The sequence below is a fragment of the Bos indicus genome, chromosome 21 (assembly GCF_029378745.1).
Source record: "Bos indicus isolate NIAB-ARS_2022 breed Sahiwal x Tharparkar chromosome 21, NIAB-ARS_B.indTharparkar_mat_pri_1.0, whole genome shotgun sequence".
Taxonomy (NCBI): domain Eukaryota; kingdom Metazoa; phylum Chordata; class Mammalia; order Artiodactyla; family Bovidae; genus Bos; species Bos indicus.
Genome location: NC_091780.1, coordinates 31317960 through 31324152, shown reverse-complemented (window position 1 = coordinate 31324152; position 6193 = coordinate 31317960).

The following is a 6193-nucleotide window of genomic DNA, read 5'->3' as shown; positions in this document are numbered from 1 at the left end:
CCCCTGGAGAAGGGAATGGCTACCCACTCCAGTATTCTTGCCTGGAGAATTCCATGGACAGACGAACCTGGCAGGCTACAGTCCATGGGGTTGCAAAGAGTCAGACAGGACTGAGTGACTAACACTTTCACTTCACTTTCTTCTACTAGAGTGTTAATTCCATGAGGGCAGAGACTTTGCTTACCTATCAATTCATTTCCAAGAACAGATCCTGGTACAAAGCAGATGCTTAGGGCATAGTCTGCTACTGTACCCTAATATCCATTTTCCCCTACTTCTACCATGGTAGAATCCCCAATTATCTACTGGATTATCACCACTCAGAATAAAGACTACATTTCCCAAGCTCCTTTGGAGCCAAGTGTGAGAAAGATCTGCTGAATGGGATATAAACAGAAATGTTAAGAGGCAGTTTTCCAAGACGTTTCCTTAAAAGACAGCTGGTCTATGCTCTTAGCTTTTTCTGCTGGATTTCTTACTCCTCTGGCTAACTGGAATGCACATGTGATGGATGGAGCTTTAGCAGCCATCTTGAAACATACAGATCAAGAAATATTGCCTTAGGATCATAGAGCAGAAAGCTAGAAGGATCATGTGTCACAGGAAGTTTGGGAAATAAAGTGACCATATTAGTCCTATATTGCCAACCTCCAGGTTTCTATGTGTGAGAGAAGTAGATATCTGTCTTATTTAAACCATTATGAACAAAGCTGGAGGCATAACCCTCCCAGACTTCAGACAATACTACAAAGCTACAGTAATCAAAGCAGCATCGTGTTGGCACAAAAACAGACACATGATCAATGGAACAGAACAGAGAACCCAAAAATAAACCCACACGCCTATGGACAACTCATCTTCAACAAAGGAGGCAACAGTATGCAAGGGGGAAAAGACAGTCTCTTTAGCAAGTGATGTTGGAAAAGCTGAACAGCCACAAGCAAATCAATGAAGTTAGAACAGTCCCTCACACCACATACAAAATAAAATGGCTTAAAGACTTAAACACAAGACACCATAAAACTCCTAGAAGAAAGCATAGCCAAAACATTCTCTGACATGAATCAAAACAATGTTTTCTTAGTTCAATCTCCTAAGGCAATAGAAATAAAAGCAAAAATAAACAGATGGGATTTAATTGAACTCATAAGTTTTCACCCAGCAAAAAAACCCCATAAACAAAATGAAAATACAACCAACAGATTGGTAGGAAATATTGGGTTGGCCAAAAGGTTCATTTGGGTTTTTTTGTGAACCTTTTGGCCAACTCAATATTTGCAAGCAATGCAACTGACAAGGGCTTAATTTCCAACATATACAAACAGCTCATATAACTCAATAACAAAAAGGGAACAATCCAATCCAAAAATGGGCAGAAGAACTAAACAGATATTTCTTCAAAGAAGATGTATAGATGGCAAATAGGCATATGGAAAGATGCTCAACATCTCTAATTATTAGATAAATGCAAATAAAAACTATAGGAGCTATCACCTCACACTGGTCAGAATGGCCATAATCAAAAAGTCTACAAATAATAAATGCTGGAGAGCATTTAGTAAAAAGGGGACCCTCCTACACTGTTGGTAGAATGTAAATTGGTGTAGACACTATGGAGAACAGTATAGAGGTTCCCTCAAAACCTAAAATTAGAGTTACTATATGACCCTGCAATCCCACTCCCTGGCATATACCCAGAGAAAATTCTAATTTGCATTGGCAGGGGGTTTCTTTACCACTAGTGCCACCTGGGAAGCCCCACCACCACCCCACAAGCAATTTGGGTTTCCCGAGAAGTAGAGTCTGAGACAAGGATTTGGGTGCAAGGATTTTCTTTAGCGAGCGGTCACAGGAAGAACAGGTAAGAGTGGGGAAGCGAGGTATAAGGGAAGAAAGTCAATGGGGGTGCATTAATGAACAAGCTGGAAGACCACCTGAGCTCAGTCTCAATGGGCACTTTAGAGTTCTTCCAACCCACAGGCAAAGAAACTGGGTTATTTATAGGCTAACTCTCATTCCTCATGGACTATTTTAAAAATGTATCCAGGATTTGTTTTGATTGGGCTGCCGTCTATGGGGTCGCACAGAATTGGACACGACTGAAGCGACTTAGCAGCAGTAAGACACACAGACATGGAAATGACTGTCATAAAGGAGGAAGTTTTCAACATCATACCCACAGCTGCCTAGACACAGGAGGCATGACGGGCCATGCAGGGCCACCCTGCAAAGTCCCAAGATCAGTCAGGAGGCAGAGAGAGTGAGGGGAAACGGCACGAGCCTTTATTGTGGTTTCTGCAGGGAAAGCAAGGCAAAGTAAGTAGGCTTAGGATTGGCAGCTGCTGCTACTGCTGCTAAGTCACTTCAGTTGTGTCCAACTCTGTGCGACCCCATAGACGGCAGTCCACCAGGCTCCCCCATCCCTGGGATTCTCCAGGCAAGAACACTGGAGTGGGTTGCTATTTCCTTCTCCAATGCATGAAAGTGAAAAGTGAAAGGGAAGTCACTCAGTCATGTCCGACTCTTTGCAACCCCATGGACTGCAGCCCACCAGGCTCCTCCGTCCGTGGGATTTTCTAGTTTGAATAATTTCAGTGGCCTCTGGGACATATCAGCTATCTGCAGTTGTCAAATACTTGGCCGTAGGATGATTAAGCCAGATGGATAGTGGGCTGGAGTATAAGAGCCTGATAAGGAGTTAGTTCAGGGCTATGGGCTTTAGATAGTTGGTATGCATATGAAAGTTGCACTGGCAGGTAAGTTCTTTATTATGTCTAGAAATTGACTAAGCCCTGGAAGGGGGAGTCTCTACAGGATCAGCAAAGCCTTAGATGTCACATGAAAAGGTATGATTAATATATTAATGCTGCTCTTGGACGCATCAACTTCCTGGCATGTATGGGGTTTGTGATGCTGAAGGGTAGAGGCAGGGCACCAGTGGTGTTCGCTATGCTCTTCTTGGTCCCTTGATTTCTACTTGGACCTTACAATGCACCCAGTAAGTTCCATGAAAAATTCTACTGGGATTTGTGTGAGAATCACATCAAATTTATAGTTTAATTTAGTAATAAGTAATATAATATACCAGGTTCCTCTGTCCATGAGGTCCTCCTGTTCATAAATATTAGTATTTCCATTTTATAATTTGAGTCCTTACATTCATAAACATGTTATATATTTCCATTTAGTCAATTCTTCAAGTCCTGGAATAATTTTTACAACATAATATTCTACATGAAAGTTCTTGTGTATCTTTTGCTTGATGCCTTTTCAGATTTTTGTTGCTGTTGTAAATAGAATTTCTTTTTCTATACTTGTTATAATTTGGTACACAAATGCTAATAATTTTTAAAAAGTTGATCTTGAATTTAGTAACCTTACTCTCTTACTAGTTTTAATAATTTCTCTGTATGTTCTCTTGGATTTTCTGCACAGACAATCACATTGTCTGCACATACGGGTAGTTTTCTTTTCCAATTCTTAAATGCTATTTATTTCTTCCTTTTATAGGTTGAATCATATAAGTTGCTACTGTTGGGCAGCCTGTGACCTAAAAAAATATGGCAATTTCACATAATTTAAGCTACCACAAGAAGGTGTAGGATCTCCAATATAGTGCTGAATAGAAACTATGATAGAAGACATCCTTGTGTAAGTCTTGACTTTGATGGAAATTGCTTTTAAAGTTTTACCATTAAGTCTGATCAGTGCTACATGTTTATTAGGTTAAGGAAGCTAGTTTGCTAATAGTTTGCATTGCATGAGTAATCTGTCAGGGTGGTTTATTACATTAGTGAGTTATCTAATGTTGACTCACTCTTGGTTCTTGGAATAAACTCTACTTTGCCATGACGCAATATTTTTGTGTGTGTACACTGCTGTTTTCAACTTGGTATTATCTTGTTTAGAATTTTTGCATCTACATTCATGAAAACTAATAGGAGCTAACATTTATTAGGTGCTTTCCATGTTCCAGGCACCATTAAGGCATTTTAAATAAATTATTTCATTTCATCCTAGAAGGCCTATTGTTTTGAATGTTATTTCCTCCTCTGAAATATGAGAGAACTGAGGCACAGAGAAGTTAAGTCACTTCCCCAAGTTCACAGAGAATATTAGTAGTGACACCAGAATATAAATCCAGACTGCTTGGCTCCAGAGGCCACGCACTAACCACTAGCCCATGCCATCTCCCTGTGAAAAATACCCATAAATCACATTGGCCTATAATTCTCTGTCTTTGTCTGATTTAGTACCACAATTATACTATCCTCAACAAATAAGTTGGATAGCTTTTCTTCTTTTTATTTTCTTCCTAAAAATGTATTTTATCTGGAGTCAATTCACCAATATATTTTATTGACTTTCTTAGCCTTTGATTGCTTAAGTTTTCAAATCTCGGTCTGCAAGCTCACTTTGCTTTTTTTTAAATCTCGAATTTAGAGAAAAGTTGCAAGTATCATACAAAGAACTTTTCCCCCTTGCATCATTTTGATTACATTTACAACATAAGCTTCTGACACTTTCGTGTGCATTAGTTACAAAGATATCTTTGTAGATATAGCCAACATATAGTCATCAATATCAAGAAATTAACATTGATATAGCATTATTATCTCATCCCCAGACCCCATTCATATTTTGCCAGTTGTTCCCATAAAGTCCTGTATAGCAAAAGGATCCATTTCAGAATCACATGTTGCATTTAGCTGTGATGTCACTTGAGTCTCCTTCTATCTGAAACAGTTCCTTAGTCTCTCCTTGACTTTCACAACCTTGATACTTCTGATGATTACAGACCAATTATTTTATAGAATATCCCTTAATCTGGGTTTGTCTGATGCATCCTCATGACTAGATTCAAGTCATACATCTTTGGCAGGAATATCACAGAAGCAATCCTGTGCATTGGAACCTATCAGGTAATGTACAATTTTGATTTGCTCCATTATTCATGATGTTAATTTTGATCACTTGGTTGAGGTACTATATTGGTTTCCTAAAATTACTGTAACAAATTACCACAAATGTAGTGGCTTGAAACACATAATTTTTTTTTTCTCTTATAGGTCTGAAGATCAGCAGTCCAATATCAGTCTTATGGGGCTAATATCAAGGTACTGGCAGAACTAATCAAGGTACACAAGAACTAATTCCTTGTGGTGTTTCCAAAGGAGAATCTGTGCCTTGCCTCTTCCAGTTCTGGAGGCTGCCTTGGCATTCATTAGCTCATATCTGCATCACTCCAATCTCTGCTTCCATTTTCACATACATTCTCTGATTCCCTGCTTCCCCTTATAAGGACCTCTGTGACTATATCAGTCCCACTAGGAGAATCTCCGCATCCCAAGACCTTAAATTTAATCACACAAGCAGTTTCTTCCACCATATAAAGTGATAACCGCAGATTCCAAAATAGGGATGTGGACGTCTTTGGGGGTCATTATTCAATCTACCACGGGTGGTATCTGCAAAATTTCTCCTCCGTCAACTCTTTTACCCCTTTATAATTAATAAAAGTTTTGTGGGGAGGTATTTTGAAACTATGTTAAGTTCCTCATTTATCATCAAACTTTCATCATTTATCTACTACAATATAGTCTTAAATTTTCTCATTTTACTCAATGAATATTCATCATTATCATTATTTATTTTAATGCTAAAATTGTCCCAGATCTGGTCAATGGAACCCTTTCCCCATCATTCTCTGAGCACTTCACTTATGTTTCAGCACAAGTTAGGCTAGTTTGAATGAATAATGTATCCTCTCCCTCTCTCTCTCCCTTCCCACCCTCCCACCGTTGCTCAGCTAACTTAAGGTTTTGCGATGCCTCCAAGTCCCATGGCATTTTCAAGCTCCTGTGCTATGGTGTATGAGAGGTAATACAGATACTATGAGCTAAGGCCTCAGACAACAGATCAGCAGCAGTATCCCTCTCTAGCATCTTTCAGGGATTGGGATACAATCAAGCCCCTAGCTTCCAGCCAAGAGTCTTTTAGTCTCCTTCTATCCCTAAGCACCTGCCACTGCCTTTGACTTCCAGAGCCCAGTCGGCTCCCAATTTCAGCCCCCCCCCCATTACTTTGCTTTCCCCCCACCAAAGTTGGTTCATGAAGATCTTATATTCAGCCTGGTTGTCTTTTTGTTTGCTTTATACACTGACTTGGCCAAAAAGTTTGTTCAGCTCTTCCC